Source organism: Equus przewalskii, chromosome 1, assembly GCF_037783145.1.
Source record: "Equus przewalskii isolate Varuska chromosome 1, EquPr2, whole genome shotgun sequence".
In the NCBI taxonomy this organism is placed as follows: domain Eukaryota; kingdom Metazoa; phylum Chordata; class Mammalia; order Perissodactyla; family Equidae; genus Equus; species Equus przewalskii.
Genome location: NC_091831.1, coordinates 76,819,790 through 76,839,350, shown reverse-complemented (window position 1 = coordinate 76,839,350; position 19,561 = coordinate 76,819,790). Strand labels below are relative to the sequence as shown.

The window sequence follows — 19,561 nt, the reverse complement described above, 5'->3', positions numbered from 1 at the left end:
ACCATACCACGGAATACTACTCAGCAATAAAAGGGAACAAACTATCGATACAGGCAACAACCTGGATGAATCTCCAAATAATTATGCTGATTGGAAAAAGTTAAGGTTACACACTGTATGATTCAATTTACATAAAATTCTTTTTTTTTGGGGGGGGGAAGATTAGCCCTGAGCTAACATCTGCCGCCCATCCTCCTCTTTTTGCTTAGGAAGACTGGCCCTGAGCTAACATCCCTGCCTATCTTCTTCTACTTTATATGTGGGATGCCTACCACAGCATGGCTTGCCAAACGGTGCCATGTCCACACCTGGGATCCGAACTAGTGAACCCCAGGCTGCCGAAGCAGAATGTGCAAAATTAACTGCTGCGCCACTGGGCAGGCCCCACTAAAACTCTTTTTTTTTTCTTTTTTCTTTTTCTGAGGAAGGTTAGTCCTGAGCTAACATCTGCCGCCAATCCTCCTCTTTTTGCTGAAGAAGACTGGCCCTGAGCTAACATCCATGCCCGTCTTCCTCTACTTTTTTTTTTATATGTGGGATACCTGCCTCAGCATGGGTGCCAAACAGAGCCATGTCCACACCTGGGATCCGAACTGGTGAACCCAGGGCCGCCGAAGTGGAATGTGTGAACTTAACTGCTGCACCACCGGGCCGGCCCCTATATAAAATACTTGAAATGACAAAATTATAGAAATGGAGATCGGATTAGCAGTTGTCAGGAGTTAAGGGTGGGGGAAGTAAAAAGAAGTGGATGTGGCTATAAAAGACCAACATGAGAGACCTTTGTAGTGATGGATGTCCCATATCTTGACCATATCCGTATCAACATCTTGATTGTGATATTGTACCCTAGTTTTAGAGATGTTACCACTGGGGAAAACAGTAAAAGTTACACAGATCTCTCTGAAGTATTTCTTACAAATGCATGTGAATCTACAATTAACCCAAAATGAAAAGTTTAATCAAAAAATAATCATCTCTCAGGCCAGCCCGGTGGCATAACTGTTTGGATAGTGGCCCGGGGTTTGCTGGTTTGGATCCCAGGTGCAAACCTACTCGCTGCTTATCAAGCCATGCTGTGGTGGCATCCCACATATAAAGCAGAAGAAGATGGGCACAGATGTTAGTTCAGGACCAGTCTTCCTCAGCAAAAGGAGGAGGACTGGTGGCAGATGTTAGCTCAGGGCTAATCTTCCTAAAAAATTCATCATCATCATCATCTCTCATTTGTCTATGCCAGAGGCAGATGTCACACACCCAGAGATTCACATCTGTTCAGATCACCATGATCTGGCCTTACTCTCATCCTCATAATATGCTCCCTCTTAGACTCCTCATGTAGAAATGACATGTACCTAGGAATAGGCAGGCTGTGCCAGCAATTGCACCAAAATGGCAATACGCTAGGAGAAGGGATTTGCCAGCACGAAAACTTTGGGTAGCTATGATGGCCATGAGGGTATGGATTTAGGGCAGGGAGTCTAAAAGTATTTTTACCAAGAATAAGGGCCGGGAACCTTTCTGAGGCTCAAGGCCATGGCTTGGCCAAGCAACAAGGCTAGAGTTTAGGTCGTGCTAGGCAAGAAGAGCCATTCGCTTACTCATCTCCTCCTTCACTCAACAAATATTTAGTGAGAAATCCCAAGGAGCCAGACACCAAGACAAGTGACCAAGACACAGATACGGTCACTTGGATTTCACTGTCTATTAGCAAGAGTGCTGGGGAGCACTTTGAAGGACTTTTCCAGACTTGAATAGTCAGATAATGTGAGGAAGTGACATGGGAGCTGAGATCTGACAGATGAAGTGTCTGATGGAGGGGAGGCAGGATTCATGCAGATCACATGGGTCCCATGGTCCTAAGATGAGAAGTTAAGGGCTATCGGCACAGACTGGGTTAATCTGTAGAGACTAGAAAGGTTACTCATGGTTCCAGCAATTCAGGAATCAGGGTATATCGCCGGTGTTCATGGGCTACCCCAGTTAAGAGTAAAGGCTCAAGGCAAGGAGATGCTGCAGGGCAGGCAATTGGTGGACACTCTCATTCAGTGCATCAAAAAGCATAGGAGGCCAAGATAGGCCAGAACTCTGGATTGTCGTTCCCCAGGAGAGTCATCGATCTGAAAAATCCATAAGGTCCTAGTGGATTCTTTTATCCTCATAGCTCCAGGTCTAACTGATGGACCTCGCACCTCTGCTGGAATTCTCTATCAACTATATATGGATGAAGGCATCATCTCCATGGAGCTGGGAAGTCATGTGAGTCTTTTATTCAGCAGATAGGAAGATGACATCTTCTAGCCTGATTTGAGGCTCACATTCCCAAAGCGTCCTTCAGCTGGACGGGAACTCTCTTCCCCGCATTTTTAATTTCCTGGGGACATTCTGTACTTGGCCCATGACAGAGGCCATCATAGTCCAAGTAAGCAATGGGTCAAGAGCCAGCCACTCTTTGGAAAGCAGAAGTCAGGATGCCAGAGTAAAATAGTAACTCATTCATACTTCCAACAAATATTTATTGAGCACATATTATGTGCAGCCCTAATGACTCAGTGGTGAGCAAACCATGTTCTCTGTCCTCATGCGACCTATAATCTACTAAGTCAGTCGAAGAGCCTAAAGAAAGTATTAGTTGGAATGTAGTTTCTTCAGTTCTAATAGAACCTCAAAATAATAGGGTTTATGTAAGATAGAACTTTATTTATCTCTCCTTTATCAGTTTACGTGTAAGCTATCTAGGGCTTTTATGTCAAGACCCAGATGCCTTCCATCTTATTGCTCTGTCATTTCGAGTCCGTTGCCCTCATCTATTTAGTCCAAGATAGTCCACCACCAAATTCACATTCCAATGAGTAGGAGGGAGGAAAAAGGAAGAAGAACGGTAGGCACAAACCTCTCCCCTTAAAGGCCCCAAAATTGCACCCCCCCACTTTAGCACAAGCTCTGCTTACAAAAATTAGTCATATGACCCTGCCATGCTGTAAGGGATACTAGCAAATGTAGTCTTTAACTAGACAGCCATGTGCCCAGCCACACTCTCAGTTATGGTGGAAGAAGGTGAGAATGGATATGGGCACAAGCAGTAATCTTGAATCAAGAATATCCAGGAACTTCATCCATATTTCTTTCTGAGCCAGGCATCACCCCACACACTGGTACCCTCATGGCTGCCACAGCTACCCGGGGATGAAGGAGGGGCAGCCTGAGGTAGATCTGATGAAATGAGTTCCTCAGGGGCTGATGCTTTTTGTTCCAGAACTGTCCAGTATGAAAAATCACTTAGAAGGCTAATGGTGCTGCCCATCAGTGGTGCCAATCATTGCCTTGCCAACATGTCCTAATGGCCACAATGATGCTAATGATGATGGGCAATGTTGATGCTGGATGAATTCTTTGTGTCACTGGTGTAGCGGTAAATTCCCTTAGCATCCTTGGATGAAAGGTGCAGTGAAGTAGAAACCCTAATTGGAGCTCCGCTGGTAGGCAAGGGAGAAACTCATATTTGTAGGCATCGTACACAGCAAACCTAAGCCTCTGTAGAACAGGAGCTGGACCAACAGCAAGTCACTCTGATGGAGGACAAGCCCAGACTCAGAGAATGCGCTCACCGTGCCCCCACTCAGTCCCCAACGCATTTCAGATTTACCTCACTTTTTATATTTTTATATAAAATGCACAGTAATAACTGAGACTAGCTTCCAATTACTGCACCCTACTATGTTCCAGGCACTGTGCTAAGCACTCAACCGCATTTACACGCAGATTTTCCACTTTACAAAATGCTTTTACAACATCTGAACTTGGTCCTTCCTCCGTGAGGTAAGCGTAGTGAGAATGACCTAAGGGTCATCCGTAGGGTGATTGACCTAAGATCACATGGCCAATCTATAGCCAAGGCTGGCCCGGATTCCCTCCTCCTGTCCATCACTTCCACTGAACCCACCTCTTGTTCAGGCCAGTTTATTTTGGGATTTCTTCTCCAGTACCATTTGGTGTGCTGCACAGTGATTTCCTAATATAGGTCGAACCCCAGGGCAGGTATATCCACTCACTGTCTGTAAACCCTAATTTATAAAACAGAAATTAGATGGTGACAACTCTCTTAAAAAGAAGGAGGTTCGCAATCATCTTCCTTTAAATAGCGAGGTCCTCTAGAGCAATTGCAATATAATACACTCTAGAATAATTCCTTTGCCATTCCATTTTCAAGAACCCACCTGCTGCGGGGAGGGAAGCACACCTGTTGGAGACTTGAAGGGAGCACGGTGGTGGGTGGGCTGCGCTGGAGTGGTCGAGTGAAACTGAATGCTGAGTAAATAGACTGTGGCCTGGGGCATGGAGTTTTTCAGCCTCTGTCATCCGTCATGGTCAAGTACTGAGGGAGCGAGCAGTGCGCAGAAGCTTTGGGCTGCGAGGAGCGGGGCTGAATCTCAGTCCTCATGTTATGTGATCTCCTAGAAGCATTTGACCCAGCTAGTTACTCCCTCTCCCAAAACGCTTCCTCTCCCTCGCCCTCCTCCTCCTTCACTTGGCTGTAGCACAGCTGCCTGGTTTTCCTCCTGCTTCAGTGATCTCATCCCGTGTCATGATTTTGAGTACCTTGCTCACACTGATGATGGCAAAGTCCTATCTCCTGCCCAGATCTCTCCCCTCAGCTCCAGACTCGGAGATCCAACTATGTGCTGTCGTTTCCACTTGAATGTCTGATTGGCATCTCCAGCGTAACATGTCCAAACAGAACTCCTGATTTTCTCTCCAAATATGGCTTCCCCCAACAGTCCCCATCGGAAAGGCAACATCATTTTCCCAGTTGCTCAGGACAACTCTTTCTCTAACACCTCACACGCAACCTGTCAGCAGATCCCGTTGGCTTTATTTTCAAGATATATACAGAACTCGACGCTGCTACTGCCCTGATCCAAGCCCGCCCCCCCCCACCGGGGTTATTTCAGGAGCCTCCTAACCAGTCTCCCTGCCTCCATCCTTGTCCCCTCAGTTTGTTCTCAGCCTAGCAACCAGAAAGATGCTGCTAAGACCTAAATCAGATCATGTCCCTTCTCTGCTCAAAATCCTCTCATGGCTCCTCTCTCCCTCAGAGTGACAGTAAGATCCTCAGGATAGCATGATCAGCGCCCCTTGTGATCTGACCCCCACATACACACCCTTACTCTGACTTTATCTCATCTCCCCCGACCCACCCCTTCCCCACAGCAAGCAGCACTGGCCTTGCTATTTCTAGAACACGCTGGGCACGCTCCTGCCTCAGGGCCTTGGAATTCGCAGTTCCCTCTGTCTGGGACCCTCTTCCCTGGGCTCTCTGCGGGTTCTCCCGCCTCTTCCAGGTCTGTATTCAGATATCACACTCTTGGTGAGGGCTTCCTTGCCGCCCAGAATTGCAGCAGCTGCTTCACACTCCCTACCAGCCCTCCCCTCCCTCTTCTCTATATTGTTTTTCTCCTTGGTACTGACCGACCTCTCACTTACAGTATCTTCTGTTGATTATTGTGTTTGCTGTTCTGTTTCTCTCCACTAGAGCTGAAGCTCCATGAGAGCAGGAATTCTTGTCTGGTTTGTTCCCTGCTATTCTCTCAGTGTCTGCAATGGTGCTTGGACCCTGATGTATGTGGGCACACAGTAAATACTGGATGAATAAATGAATTGAATGAATGGCTCCGCCACTTTTAGCCTTGAGCAGGACACCTAATCTCTCTGAGTGTCAATTTCCACATCTGTGAAATGAAGATGATAATTCCCACCCCCCACAATGTCCTTAGGAAGATTAGAAATAGTGCATGAAATAGCCAGCGCAGGGCCTGACATGTGGTAATTCATCGCTGTTGTTATTGCTATTTCAGATGAAAATGGAGCCACCTGAAACGCACAACTCTAACCCAGCACATCAAGATCCTCCAGTAGATCTCAAAGCCCTCTTGACCCGGTTGAGCTCCAGATTGATTATCATTACCAATGTACTCTTCCTGCCACGGGATGGGACCCAAGCGTGGAGCCCCCCACACCACTCTGTTCAACAACTTGACTATAATTCATCCATCCTGCAGTCAACAATGTGCGTTGATACTTACAGTATCTTGGAAGCTGAAGATCCAAAGGAAAACAAGACTTTGCTCCTCTCCTCATGGAGCTCATCGTCCTGCACGGGGGGGTGAACTGATAGACACCTGACGTCAGAGAATATAGTGAGTTCTAGGAAGTTCTAGGGGAAGTCTGTTGCCTGCCAAACACCTCCACCCTCACGCACACAGAATATGCTCTAGATTCCAGACAATCATAAATACAACAAAAAATGAGCACACACTGGTACATCCTGATGTCAGATATGCTAACCCTGTAGTGCCAGCAGCATTAGGAACACAAACTCTTGAGGATTTTTCGTGGTGCTAAGGGTTGAGTGTCTCCACCTCAGGGCTTCATCACAGTGGCCACAGTGCTACACTGAGGTAAGCTGGCCCACGACGGAATGAAGGGCCACAAGGAAAGAGGCCACATGGGCCTCTCCAGGCCAACCTAGAAACCCAACTAATCTTAAGCAAAGGCCAGGGAAACTCCTGGTTGGGCCTCACCTCCCTAGTTGATTGGGAAGTGCACCCATGCACTCTGGCCCTTCCTGAACACAACTGTCTTCCTCTCAGCCTCCTCAGGGGAACTTCCTGCCTGGTGCCAGAAGGAGGTTGCTCAGGGTGATGGAGAAGTACAGGCTGGGCTGGGGCCCACCCCCACATTCCTTGGCCCTGCTCCAAAGCATACCTCCACCCCTTCACTTCTCAGCTGCCATTTCACCTGTGGGGCCCAGGTCTTCCCTCAAATGGGTGCCCTGGGGGAATGATTCACCCAAAGGATGTGGGAGGGCCTCCAGTAGGAGGGCGTTTGGCTCCCATGTAAATTGAGCAAAGTGCTGTGTGAGGCTGTAGCCGGGGGCTAACTCTTCCCTCTACAGGAAAGCTCTGGAAAGCCTTTGTTTGACTAGGGTGTTTTCCGCACGGCACAGTTGCTGTGGTACCAGCAGTTCCTACAAGATTCCGCTTGATAAGACTGAGCTGGGGCGGGGGGGGGGGGGGGGAGGACGGGACGGGAAGGGGGAGTGCAGGGTTTCTGGTTGGCAGGTGGCAAGTGGCAGCCTGCAGAATATTCTGCCAACCCAGGCCCTCCTGCTTGCCACACTCAAGTGGTTTTCCTCCCAAAGGAGACTTCAAGGAGCACATCCAGAGAGCGTGCATCTGGCTCCACGACAAACCCTCCTCTGCAGCAGTGGAAGCGGGAGAGCTCCCTGTGGTCAGCAGGGCCCGGCTTAACCTCAGAAACTTTCCTGGGTGCCCCCTAAAATGGCAGGCCATCCCAGGATGTACAGTCTATGTCCTGTGACCCCAGGGCACAAAATTGCATCTGGGGCATGTCCTGAACTCACCAGGGCTTGGCTCCCTTCTCAGCCAGGAAACGCACCTCCAGAAAACAGCAGGTGTGCACATGTTGGGTGGCAGCAAAAGGAGGAATCTCGGCCTGCGCCTTTACCACAAATCCACCATCAACACGGTGGTACGAGCCCGGGTTTAAATGTAAGTAGACTGCACTCAGGTCTGGGCTGTGTGAGGTCAGATGAGTTATTGCACCTCTCTGAGACTCATCTGAAAAGATGGGAGTGATGATAATCATGTGATGGTGTTGTTGCGAGGATGGAGGAGATGTTGTGTGTCGGGCTTCTAACACAGAGCCGGGCACATGGAAAGTGCAAACGGTAGCTCCTGCCCTTGTTGATGTGAGGAGAAAAGGGAGGAGGCAGGAAGCTGTGTCCCCAACCATACAGGACCCTGAAGTGTGAGGAACCTTCACCCTTGCTGCCCAGGCCCGGAATGTGCCCCCAACTTCATGTACCAAAGCCAGCATCCTTCCAGACCTCCTCTGTGTTCCCTGGAATTCCGCAGGCAGAGCTCCTCGTGCCTCCCTTCATCCTCTATTATAACACTTCTGTTGTGTATTCTGAGTGCTTGCCTTTGGCTCTCCCACATGTCACCGACTGCTCAGGTGCGAGGATTCTGCTTGGTTGAGTGTCGCCTTCCCAGCTCCTGTTCCCTTCCCTGGCACAGAGGTGCCCAGCGAACCTTAACCTACCCCTTGGCTCCAGCTCTGCTTCAGGAAGCACCAGCAGCCCCAGGAGCGAGCACACGGCACGGCCCGCGTCCCCATGAAGGCTGTGGAAAGAGGGCAGTGGTGCCCCCTTCTCCTGCCCTCCTCATTTCCCTTCATCCCCGAGGAGCACAGTGAGGTCATCGTTCACCAGCTGGAGAGCAAATGGCGTGCGGGAGGACAGGAGATTCACCGAAGGGCACTTAATGCATTAACAGCAGAACAAAGATGACAATCCGTCACCACCTCCAGCTCGGAGCCAGGCTTAGCCTACACTACATTTTTTCCATGAATAAATGAGAACCTCAGACCATTAAAAAAATGGTGGACACTATGAGAGCTCAAATCAGGTCCCCTCCTTGTGCGGAGAAAGTTTCTGTCTTTGAAACTGGAAATGAGAGAAGGTATGTCCAATCCTCATTTCAGCTGTGTATTCCCTGATGGCTTTGCCTGACTCCAGAATCTAAGTTAGGTCCCCCTTGCTCTCCTCTGTCATCATTCCCTAGAGTTTTCTGTCATAGCACTCATCACATAAACTATGTATAGCTGTGTGCTGCATAACGATGTTTTGGTCAACGACAGACTGCATATACAACTGTGGTCCCTTAAGATTGGTACCATATAGCCTAGGTGTGTAGTAGGCTATACCATCAAGATTTGTGTAAGTACGGTAGGGGTGGAAGAAATTTTCCTCTACCCTCCTAGGTTTTTCTGGCTGGCCTAGGAATTAAATTCACATGAGACAGATTAACAGGAGAAAAACAGAAGTTTAATAATGTGTATATATAGGAGAAACCCAGGAAAACTGAGTAACTCGCCAAAATGGCTGAAGCCCTCATCTTAAATACCATCCTCAGCTAAAGACAAAAGAAGACGTTGGGGGTGGGGAGAGTCAAGGACTTCAAAGGGAAGGACGGCAATTCACAGGCAGGTGGAAAGGAGCAAATGTTTGGGAAACAAGTGTTTGGCCACAGAAACAGAAGAACACGGGAGAACAACAAACAGGCATCTCCAGGTTCCTCGCTGTCTATCATCTAGTTCATGTTACGTAAGGTGAGAGCTCACTTCCTGAGACAGATTTTTTAATCTGAATTCTTTTAGGCTGTTAAGGAGGAGGTAACAAGAAAAACTTTCTGAGTCTTTTGTTTCTTTAAAATAATCAGCCTAAAATAATCCTCGTGTTAAGGAGACACATTTTGGGGTGGCAAATTTTGTTCCTCTTCAGTACACTCTACAATGTTCACACAATGATGAAATCACATTATGATGCATTTGTCAGAACAAATCCCCATCATTAGGCGACAAATGACTGTACACTTTATTTGTAAAATTATTTGTTTACTATGCAATTCTCCTCTGTACTCATAGAGATGAGGGCAGTGGTGTATCCAAAGGATCTAGCCTACTACCAAGTATGTAATAAGCTCTCAATTTGTCATAGTAGCAATAGGAAGCTAATACAGCCACATAGCCCAGATCAGTGTCTTGTATTAATGTAACAAACTATCCATCTGTCTATTGTTTCTACTGACTAACATCTAGAATAGTATGTTGCATGTGAAAGATACTTAATAACTATTTGCAGGATGAATAAATTGAGAGCTGATTATGTGAGAGCAAATTACCACCAATTTAGTGTCTTAAAACAAGATCAGTTCATTTGTCAGAAGTGAAATATCAGTCTCACTGGGCTAAGATCAAGGTGTCACCAGGGCTGGTTCCCACTGGAGGCTCTGAGGGGAGAATGTGTTTCCTTGTCTTTCTCCAGTTTCTCAAGGCTGCCCACACTCCTTGGCTCCTTACCCCTTCTTCCATCTTCCAAGCCAGCAGTGTAGCATCTTCAAACCCTCAGTCTCTGACCTCTGTTTCCATTGTCAGATCTCCTCTGACTCTGACCCTCCTGCCTCCCTTTTATAAGGACTCTGTGATGACACTGGACCCACTCAGATAATCCAGGATAATCTCCTCATTTCAGAATCCTTAATTACATCTGCAAAGTCCCTTTTACCATGTAAAGTAACATATTCACAGGTTCCAGGGACATGGACATCTTTGGGGGCCCATTATTAACCCTACCACAGTGACCTATGTAACATGTATTTGGGAATATTTGAACGAAGGAGGCTTCCTAAATTGCAACAGTCTTTTACTCCAAACCTCAAGATGTTTTTGTAAATTATGTGTCCTATTCTTTGACATCACAGCAACTCCAATTGGAGGTGATGTTTTCTCATCAGTTCAGCATGTTTGTGAAATGTGCGTGTGATGTGACTATCTGCATAGGAGCAACGGGACCCCTCCTGTTGTGGGTTGAATTGTGTCCCCCCAAAAAGATGTCTTGAAGCCTTAATCCTAGTACCTGTGAATGTGACTCTGCTTGGAAATGGGGTCTTTGCGGATGTAATGAAGTTGAGATGAGGTCCTATGGGGCTGGGCTGGGCCCTAAACCCAGTGCCTGGTGTCCCTATGAAGAGAGTGAGACTTAGACACTGAGATAGAAGGAGGAAAGCCATGTGTCGACAAAGGCAGAGACTGGAGTGATGGGGCTGCAAGCCGAGGAGTGCCAAGGATTCCAGCCAGCTCCAGAAGCTGGAAGAGGCGAAGAAGGACCCTCTCCTAGAGCTTATGGAAGGACCGTGGCCCTGTGACACGTTAATGTCAAACTGCCAGCCTCCAGAACTATGCAGGAATACATTTCTGTTGCTTTAAGTCCCCCAGTTTCCGGTGATTTGTTACAGCTGCCCCAGGAAACGAACACCCCCTCCCCCTTATCCCCCACCCCGTGAGCTCCCCTAAGCCCTCACTGAAGACCCCACTGGAGAAGCTGCAAAGCACTCCTGGTTCCCAGGCTGTGGCTCGTTTCCTCACGGTCGCACACACCAGGCAGCAAGGAAAGTTTTTGCTGTTGGGAAGTCACGGTCGACTCCCCCTCGGCTCAGGCCGCCTGCTCCAGACAGGCTCCAAGTCACCACTGTGAATTCATTTTTTGCCTTGTTTCTTGGAAAGCACCTCTCAAGACCATTTCAAGAAAAACAAATGGTGAGGTTTGCTTGGGATCTATTTAAAGTGAATCATCGGTGCTGGTTCCAGTAACAAACCAGAGGCCAGCAGGAGCTTTAGGACAAGAGTAGAGCCACCGTGAGTATGCGCCTACTGCAGGCCAGGCCCAAGCAGGGCGCTGGCGCACCCATAGCCTGGCACTGGCCCTTGTTCACTGGCAGCCTTGGTTGCTGCCTTCCCAGCCCTAATGGACACAGAACTGCATAGTCACCAAAAAAGAACTTTGAATCAGTATTGTAAGGTTTACCACCTTGACAAGTTTAACAGGAACATTTTGAACCCACATGGCCCCTTTCACCCAGAAATCCCAAACTGCTTGATTATAACTGGCCCTGTATGTGCAAAGCCTCTTGCTAGCCCTCCAGGGGCTCCATCAGCTAAGAACTGTCTTCCCCCTGAGAAGGGGACAGTCAGGCTGAGACCTAAAGGAAATGAAGGAGCCTTGAGAAGATTCAGGAAACAAATATTCCTGGCAGCAGGCAGAGTATGTATAAAGGTCCTGTGGCAGCAAGGAGGTTGGCCAGTGTTCAAGGAACTGAAAGAAGACCAGCATTGCAGGAGTGGTGTGAGCATAGAGGGACATGGAGAATAGGGAGCTGGAGGTGGGGCAGAGTCTGATCATGCAGAGATTTACTCCACGTTTGGATTTTATTCTAAGTACAAGGCAGGGCTATTGAAGGGTTTTAATGAAGAATGGGGAGGGATGACCTAACATAATCTCCTCTTCTCCTCCTCCTCCTCGTCCTTCTCTTTCTTCTCCTTCTTCCTCTAAGACATCACTGCTGCTGCTATGTAGAGAGCAGATTAGAGATGGCCAAGTGCAGGGAAGGAGAGATGCCACAGTGACCTGCCCTTGGGTAGTGGCACTTGTAAGGGGGAGAGGGCACAGTCAGATGAATAGCGGAGCTGGATTGACAGGACTTGCTGATGGACTGGGAGGGAGGGACTGGCTGTGCCTGCGCTGCACAGGGGTTTCTGCCCCATCACAGAGCAGTACACCCAGCTTGTGGGCTCGTGGGTGCCCCTTGGGAAGCTGTTCCAAGACGGCCTTCAGGGTCCCATCCAGGCCTCACTGTCATTAACCAAGCTGGGTGGTCCTGCTGTTCCCTGGAGCTGAGCTCAGTCTGGTACAAGATGCCTTGGTGACACTTAGCTCCCATACGATAGGCAGCATTTTGTCCGAATTTGATGGTGTCCTTCACACATGATAGGGCCACCTTTCATTTTTTAATTGTCACAAAAAGTCTTGCCTGAAAGTAGCTCCCTGCCGTAAGCTGGGATCCTACCTCTAAATCAGTGGTGAGCTGGTAAACCAGCTCTCTGGGGAGGGAGAATGACACCCTGATTTGTAGCATTTACCAATTCCTGTGGTGTAAATGCTCCCACCACGGCCACCTTCAAGCTATCAACAGTTAAGCCACTCCCTAGATTGCTGAATAGTTAGGAGCTGGCTCCAGCACAGCACTGCACGACCGCTTGTCCAGGACACTCCACCAGCGACCTCCTCCCTTCTCAGAAGCAGAATCTCCTGGAAACTCGGTGATGTGCTGAGTCCGTCAGCGTGGGAATATATGCAGTGACTCTCTGCATGCTCAAGTGTGTCTGTATAAGTTAGCTACAAAACCAAACCTGTTACTCCGTGCAACTTCTCGGCACTGGTTAACTTTTCCCATGGGTAGGTTTGGGGGAGCTTCTGGGGCGTTGGAAAATCTAGGTGCCAGCTCTGGGTCTCCTGCTAATTGGCTAACTGACCTAACCTCTCTGAGTCTTAGCCTCCATGTCTGCCAAATGAGAGGCAGGTGATCTCTGATTCTCGGTCACTAAGTACATTCCCAGGTCAATGGACCCAGCACTCAGCAAGTTTCCTGGGGAATCTGCTTCTGACCTGGGCAGCAGTAAGGGCTGAGAAGTCAGAGCATATTGTGGGGTGAGGAGTTATAGACCAGCAGCCATGCAGCATTGAGCAAGAGTCAGCTCCTAAAGGCTGGACGTTTCTCCTTAAACACCGTGTACCTGGACCCGGGTAAGAGTCATGGAGATGGAAAGGAAGAGCCATGAGATTTGGTGACTGGACAGGTATGGGAAATGCAGACACATAAGGACTAAAAGATGGCTCCCAAGTTTGAACCTACGCAAATATCCCATGCCATGTGGCACACTATGTGTAGCATCTTTTGGATTTATCTGGACAGTAAAACTGTGTTCAACGACTGCAGACTCTGCACCTTCCAAAATCGATGAAGAACTTTCTCGAATGTCCCCTGGTGCCCCTCCTATAAGATGGTATCAACACAACTCTGTGACCTCACCCACGGAGTGTTGGTGGCAGCTACTACCTAGTGTGTGAGCTGCAGGAGGCTGAGAAGGGACCCACGCTGACTTCGCGCACCCACAGATGACCAGACAACCCCTCCAGACAAACTCTCCATCCCCCATTCCCACCCACCCCACCTCCTCACCATGCACGTCCTGAAATGCCTTCCTGGTTCCATAATCGGCATCGTCTCCAACCTGAGCTCTCTCCCTTCAAAGCCACAGAAGTGAAAGTTGTTGAGAGAGGTCAGAGGAGGGACTGGGAGATGTTCAGATGCCTGGAGAGCAAGGACTGAGCTTCTCCTTCCTTTCTTGTTCTCAAGAACATACTGAGAACATTAGCTGTTGACACATGAAATATTGAAGAACCTTGTTTATGCTCTTGGCACCTTATTTGGGTGAATGTGCCTTTTCAAAGTCAAGAAGTTTCTGGGGTTTTTTAATAAAAAATATGAAAATATCTCAAAACAGAAAGGAATACTGAGGGTAACCATATAAAAACAAGTTAAGCTGGGAAAAATAACCCAGTCCCACTGAGTCCCAAAGAGAACCTTGGTTTCCATGAGACGTTAACAAGGTGCAGAGCTCCTGGCAGTGGGTGGGATGCAATGCTGCTCTCAGTCCAATGAGCAAACATCCTCCCTGAATCCAGCATCCGAGCCCCACACGCCGTGGTTCCAGTTTGCTCCCCATTTTCGTCCCTCCCAGACACACGCCTCACAGACTTTTTTATTTTCATCTCCTCACCTTGAAAAGCACACATTTGCAAGTGTGAGTATCTTAGCAGGGAGACAAATCCAGCAGGCATTCAAGACACTCAGGTGAGAAGTAATGCATCTCATCGGAAAATTCCCATCCCCAGCACTTTTTTTTTAATTCCCGAGATAAATGGGTCTTTACTTACAGGACTAAGGACTCTATTATTTTTCAAATACTTTCCTGCTTCCAAGGAGCCAAGAAAATTGGTCATGCACCTGGGCAGCTGATCCAACCTCAAAAATCTTCTGATCTTAATGAAAAGGCCCTAATTTTTCCTGCCCTTTGATAAATGTTTCTTCACTTCTTCCCAGCAGTACTCAGCGTGTGGGGTTGGCAGGCAGGGCGCTCAGTTTATGCAAATGGACAGGAACACCTGATTCACCAGGATTCTTCCCACTGCCTCCAATCCAGGGGTCCCTGCTCCAGAGGGCTTGGGAAGGGGAGCATACCACTCAGGACCCAGTCTCCAGGAGGCTCAACAAGCATGTAGATTCTGATGCAGATTTTAATGTTTATATATAGAGATGTGAATATTCGCACATGTCAAAAGACCAGATTCTTAGAGATGGCTTGAAGGTGTCATAAAAGCTAATTCGAGTGGAAAAGCTTCCCTGGGAAGAATTCCCCTGCCTTAGAGTTGTCTCTCTTGTGTCCTTCAAAGCCTGGGAGAGAGTGGCAAGGACTTGAACTGTGGCCTAAAGGCAGAATTTGCGGCTCTCTGTCCCAAGGAATGAATCGCAGCCCCTCAGGCTGGAACAGGCAGGTGCTGTGAAATCTGGCTGACAGGTCAACTTCAAGGTGATGTGCTTGCTGAGTCTTCTCTCTGTTCAGCTAATCTCCCATCACACCTCTGGTGCCTGGTAAAGGTAAATAATTATGACTAAGTGTGTGAAGCGGGAGGGTCTTTGCACACCTGTAATTATTACCTGGCAAGTCTCTGCGGAACCTGGGAGTTTCCCAAAGGGCCTTTCTGGAGGGGGTAAGTCAAGGCAGGTCCTCCAGACAATATCTGGGGGGAGGAACCAGCATCCAAATTTACAAAAGTGGATGCGTGTTTTGTGGCGAGGCTGGAGGACTCAGAGTTCAAGCCCCCAGGCTCCTAAGGTGTGATCAGCCTGGATGAAACGCTCACATATGTCTGTAAGTGTCTCAGAATAAACAAAGCAAATTCCCTTAGAGCAGCACGGTCCCACGGAAATATAACGTGAGCCACATACATCATTTTACCTCTTCTAGTAGCCACGCTAAAAAAAGAAACAAGTGAGATGAATTTTAATAATATAACTCAATTGACCAAATACATTATTTCATCATTAAATACAAAAATATTTAATATAAATATAAAAATTAGTAGTGAGATAGTTTACATTCTTTTTTCATACTAAATTTTCAAAATCCAAGGGTATGTTATATTTATGGCACATCTGAATTTGGACTCGCCATATTTCAAGTTCTCACAGCCACAGAGGTCTCATACACTGTATCAGACAGTGCAGCCTCAGAAGGTAAAGCTTCCAGCTCACAAGATTTTGATTTTCCACAGACCTTTTATAGAGAATGAATGAAATTTTGATACATGACATTTGATTTGACTTAAAATGCTAGTGCTCTTAATAAAATAGGAATTTCTAAAAATTTCTTTTAAATGATACCAAGCAGGTCTCAAGCCCAGATGCGGCTGACACTTCCTTTCAAGTGCTGATACCCTCACGCAAAGCATCCTGACTTAGGCTAATCATTTTTTACCCGTCACAACGGAAAAATAAATAAAACCCGATTCTGATGGTTCCCACCCTTAGGGCTGACCAAGGTTTAGGAAAGCACACACGTGTTCATGTGCTGTCTGCCAGGGATGCTGGGCACAAAGACTGCCCTGGAGGAGAGCACAGCCTAATGACAGCCAAGCAGACAGAGCATGCCTAAGGCTGCATGTGCAGGGGCAGTGACGGCAACGCAGCCAACCGGCGGCTCTGTCGGAGAGGCTGCCCAGAGAGGAGGCCCGGGGCCTGGATCCTGGACAGTAACTAGAAGTTCTGCAAGAAAGAAGGCGGGAAGAAGGAAGACAGGAAGGGAGCAGGAGGTACAGAAGCCTGCAGTGTCTGGCCCTCAGGGAAGCACAGGACATGAGTTAGCAAGGAGGGAACTGTGCACAGTGGGGACAGTCTAGAGCAGCACTGTCCCCAACCGAAATATAATGTGAGCCACACATGTGGCATTTTTTAGGAGCCACATTAAAAAAAAGGAAAAAAAAAATTTAATAACGTATTTTATTTAACTCACTTTATCCAAAATATTATCATTTCAACATGTGTGACATTTTACGTTTATATTCTTTTTTGACATCAGTCTTCAAACTCCACGTGTAATTTACACTTACGCACATCTCAGTTTGGACCAGCCGGGCATCCCCCGCTCCCTAGCCGGACCCCGCTGGTGGCTGCCATATATGGCTATGCAGATCCAGATGTGGGTGTGTGTATATAGGGAATAATAACTTCTGCTCAAATTCTTGAGTTCAAAAGAGAAGTCAGAACAGAATAAAGGGAGAGGGCTAGGGATGAAAAGGGAGGGAGAGTCACCCACCATTTTCGAGGGGCCGGCGTACGCTGCTGGGCGCTATAACCAGAGCATGAACAAGAGGCCCCAGCTCCTGTCCCATGTTCCCAGGGGTGTCTGTGTGAATGGCGAAAAGACGAGCCAGAGCACTGAGGAACGTCTGCTGAATCTTGCTGACGGCCTGGACACCAGATCCCAAGGATGACCCAGAAAACAACCACGAGAGCACCTGGGGCTGGGGAGAGGGAGGGTTGGCTCTGAGCCCGGCCGCGGAGGTCACCCGAGGTCACGGCCAGGGGCGGGAGCACGCTGAGGCTGCCTAATGTGGAAATGTTTGGATCCGGAGCGGTGCAGGCGGTGCAGGCTGTGCGGCCAGCCGTGCGCCCGCCCGGGGAGGAGGAGGTCGGGTCGCTGGGGCCCAGCGCAGCGCCTGACAGTAACCAGACGCGCGCAGGACCACGTGAAGCGCCCGCCGCGCCCGCGCCTGCCAAGACCCCGACTACATGTTTCCTAATAAGTCTGGCGGTGCCTGCGTCCTCTCTCTGAAGAACGGCCTCTCCCCTCCGCCCGGGTCTTATTCAAGAAGAGGGGATGGAGTTGCTGCAGGAGAGGGAGAGCACGCCAAACCGAGCAAGAATTTGGACCACAGCTCTCCTTTTCCCTGGCCTCCTCTCTCTGCAACAGATCCGCTTTGTGAATGAAGGGGGAGCTTTTGCAAGATGGCTCTCTACCCCTTGGGCTCAGGGTTCACACTCCAGAGGTCAAGGGGTCTCTGCCGCTTCAGCCCTTCTCTCCAGGAGCGGAGAGGGGGCGGCGCATCGGAGCGGACCTCCACCCTTTCCTCCTCCTGCTCCTGCCTCCCCCTCCCTGGAAGGGCGCCACCCACCTAACTTCAGAAGGAGGTCACCCTCCCAGCGTCTGGCCTGTGGATCCCGGCCACTCAGCGCTGCTGCAGGGAGACGCTTCCTAGTCGTGGTCCCAGCCCACACAAAGGGAGGGCAGGATTACAACATGCGTGTGTTTGGGTCAGGAGCACTTTTGAACTATGGCTGCGAGAAAGAACAGCCTGTACAGCCACTCCGAGTCTCCCAGCATCAAAGAATGTACAATAGATTAGCCCTCCCTTGCAAAACAATTTTTTTAAAGCGGTGCAGCCTGGCCTCTTTCTAGGGTCCGGGAGCAAGGCTGGCTGGATTGAAAGAAGCCCTCTCTGCCTGGACAGCAGAGCACCAGCGTCACTCCCGCTCAGCGGTTTATGACCTTGCCTTCCTAATAAGCCCTTGGAACACGATTACCATAGGAGTTTTGCAAGTTTCTAGACCCAGGTGTGGTTGAAGGTCAGCTGCGGGGAGCGGGGGCTCCCCTGCCGTTGGGAGATGGTTACAAAGAATAATTTTCCTGCCCAAGGGCCCGTAGATGATTAACGTGTTTCTTTCTGTTAACCAGGGAGTTAATGGTTATTCAAAGCACTCTTTGATAATGGGGGCGGAGGGGAGAGAATGAATACGTTAACCATTAATGGAGGGAAGTGCCATAAAAGTTTGGATGGAAAACACGCAGCCTGGGAGAGGAATTCACAGGCAACCCTAGTGGGGAGGAGGGGGCGAGGGAGGCGAGGGAGGCCATACGGTTCCTGCATACTTAGAGCAGGGTTTTTTTTCTTTAATCCTTTTCCTTGTTTCATTGCTCTGAGGAAACAGAGTAGGGATAACAGAATAACAAACAGGGGAACATTATAAATAAAGCAGGTTTTATTGGCTTTTTTGCTCCAGCCTCCCACAGCTGAGCCTGTCCCCTGTATGACTCCTTCTTCCGGGCCTCTTTGGGAAGGAGGGGGGCCCAGGCACCCCATGCTGGAAGAAAGTGAGGGTGTCCAGGCGGCCCACACTGAGAGAGGCGTGTCACTGTGCCAGCCTCTCCTTGGGGCCACCTGGCCCAGCAATCAGGCATGGCCATCCTGGTTTCGGACCTGAGTCACTCCGCCGGGCCCCAGGGCAGCCTCGCCTGGGGGAGAGGCTGCCTATTTGCTGCCTTGGGGAAAAGCAGCGTTAGCTTCAGTTTCTTGCAGCCAAGCTGTTAGACCCGGTGCAGCACCCATGAGCGCTCCACAGCAGGCAGGCCCAGGAAACCGGAAGATGTGGGGGGCAAAACTCAGGCTGTGCACAAATGGCTCCCAGGGCACAGAGAAGGCTTGGATGAACGGTGACATTCCATGACCCGTCAGGCATATATGGGGCCTTCTCTATGTGCAAGTCTAGTGCGAAGTGTTTTCTGGGGTATAAAGGCCAGACCTTGCCCTCAAGGGGTTTATAGTCCATTAGGGAAGTAAGACAATCTATGGCAAGTGCTGGAAGAGCAGCACCAACAACCCGCTGAATCAATTCAAAGGAAGGAAGGCCCACTTGACTGGTGGGATGGTCATGGAGCTCATGGAGAAGGCTGCCTACCAGCTGGGCACCGAGGTTGGAAAAGGCTTTGATGGGGACAAAGCCGGGAGGGAGCAGAGAGAGACAGGAATGGGGGAAATGTTTAAGGAAGAGACCTAAATGTCTGAGAAGAGAGGAGAGAAGGAGCTCGTGTTTGAAAGATCTGTTTAGGCCTATCTGTGAGGAACCTCAAATGCCTAGCTGTATTTATACTCCATTCCTTGGCATTGTGAAAATTTTTGAGAACAGAGTGAAGTTATTAGCGTGGGACCCGGAGGGGTGGCGGGGTTGGGGGGTGCGGGAATGAA

At 49.0% G+C, this 19,561-nt stretch overlaps 2 long non-coding RNA genes across 2 annotated transcripts in view; one reads left to right on the top strand and one right to left on the bottom strand.

The window, feature by feature from the left end:
- Positions 1-7,045, top strand: part of LOC139074929 (uncharacterized) — a 74,427-nt gene extending 67,382 nt beyond the window's left edge. The window contains exon 3 of the long non-coding RNA XR_011524942.1: positions 5,856-7,045. This is a non-coding gene — a long non-coding RNA (uncharacterized lncRNA). The remainder of the gene's footprint in view (positions 1-5,855) is intronic.
- The window catches only part of LOC139074927 (uncharacterized), a 35,330-nt gene extending 17,431 nt beyond the window's left edge, over positions 1-17,899 (bottom strand). The window contains exons 1-3 of the long non-coding RNA XR_011524940.1: positions 17,714-17,899; positions 16,855-17,062; positions 13,659-15,128 (exon numbers count right to left, since the gene is read on the bottom strand). This is a non-coding gene — a long non-coding RNA (uncharacterized lncRNA). The remainder of the gene's footprint in view (positions 1-13,658; positions 15,129-16,854; positions 17,063-17,713) is intronic.
- Between the last annotated feature and the right edge of the window lie 1,662 nt (positions 17,900-19,561).